Below are 1804 nucleotides of genomic sequence, written 5' to 3'. Positions count from 1 at the left end.
TTGATTTTTACTCTTATTTTTTCTGGTCTGGTTTCCTGTTTTAAGTAAATGATTTCCACCCACTGTCTAGACACAGAGCACTTGAAGTTCTGAGTAGTTCTACTGTTAAACATTTGAAAACAGTGCTGGAGAAGACAAAGAGAAACATGTGGCTTACATGAAAGTTAAAGTCTGAATCTCATTTTTGCTGTGAATATTTTTAAAAAAAATAATAATCAGTTCTATAAAACTGTCACAGTGAAACAAGAAAATTCTGAAGTTCTAAATAAAAATTATAAACCACTCCAAGTGGTAAATTCCTTGGTAAAATGACTGAAAAATTCCAGAATTAGGAAATCCCTTCTTCATATACTTGTGTTAACAAAAATTCATATGTAGCTTTATTTTAAAGGCTTAAAGTTTAGCAGATCATTTTCAGCATTAAAAAAATCATGAAAATTTCTGTTTATCTATGACAAAATGTTCCAGCATGTATTTGGTTTTTCAATGTGCTTTTTCTTACCCTCTACATTTCTTCCTTAATCTCTTCTTACATGTTGAAGAAAAGTAAATGAAAATGTATCTGTGTGATGAATCCATTAATTTGTTGAGAGAAAACTGTTCTAATTTGTCTTCTGTAGTTGTGATAAGACACCATCTCAAGCAACTTAGGGGAGGAAATGGTTTATTCTGATATAGGTTACAGTCCTTAGTTAAAATAAGTCAGGGCAGAAACTCAAGCAGAAACCTAAAGGGCTGGTTGCTGTTTTACATGGAGTTACTTCTAAGCAGGGAGCTCACAAAGAAATATAGCAGGGGCCATTATGTTGCAGCTTAGTAGCTGGCTTGATTTTGTTCTCTCAGCAAGCTTTCTAGTACTGCCCAGGATCACTTGCCCAGGGAATGGTGCCAACAACAGTGAGCTAGGACCTTCTATATCAAATAACAATCAAGACAATCTCCCACAGACAAGTAAATGTGATCTGAGAACACTCTCAGCAGATAATCTCTTCTCAGGTAACATATGCCATGGCAAGGTGATAGTTAAGCTAACCAGGACAAATTGTTTTGGTGGAGTTAAGTTATGTAGCATTAGTCTGTCCTTAAAATAGCCAAAGGACTTTCCCACCCATGAATACTTGAGGGTCACTCTTTGATACCGTTTCGATAAAATTTTAAGTTAGATAATATTACCCTAGACAATCAAGGTAGGTTTCCTGCTTTTTTATAAAGAGCATAAGTGATGCTTTTATTTTTTATTTTTTGCTCAAGTCGGCAATTTTATTAAAAAAACAAAACAAAATAGAAAAACAGAAACCAAAACACCAAACAGAAGCTTACACAGGAAAAGAGTGCCCCAGGGTGAGGCCGCCTGCTAAGCATCCTGCTGCTGCACGAATGGGTTGGGGATGGCCTCCATGCCATCCTGTGGGCAGATAAGCACCACCGAGGTGCTGCGGCACACCATGAGCCTCAGCTGCTCTGTATCCTCTGTCAAACCCTTTCAGGATCCCTCTGGCTTCCCGGCCACCCTGGAACTTCACTCGGATGGCCTTGTCAATGTACTTAGACAAGTCCAAGGTGCTTTTTTTCTTCTTTTTCTCTTTGTCCGCCATCTTGCCGCAGCACGCCGCTCTACGCAGGCCTGGTGTTTTTATTTTTAAATACTTCTTTTATTTTCTGAGATTACAATACCCTCTAGTTTACCTCTTCTCTCCAAACTTTTCTTATAACCCTCCTTCCTGTCTTCCAAATTTGTGGCACCCTTTTTTCATTAAATTATAGAACAGGTGGCAATGTTCCTTGTGAGAAACTCTTTTATTAT

At 37.7% G+C, this 1804-nt stretch overlaps 1 pseudogene; it reads right to left on the bottom strand.

Annotated features, from left to right (window-relative positions):
* Nucleotides 1-1354: 1354 nt before the first annotated feature.
* Nucleotides 1355-1595, bottom strand: LOC113457150 (annotated as a pseudogene).
* Between the last annotated feature and the right edge of the window lie 209 nt (nt 1596-1804).

This window comes from Microtus ochrogaster, chromosome 19 (genome assembly GCF_000317375.1).
Source record: "Microtus ochrogaster isolate Prairie Vole_2 chromosome 19, MicOch1.0, whole genome shotgun sequence".
In the NCBI taxonomy this organism is placed as follows: Eukaryota; Metazoa; Chordata; class Mammalia; order Rodentia; family Cricetidae; genus Microtus; species Microtus ochrogaster.
This window is presented reverse-complemented; position numbering and strand designations above follow the sequence as displayed.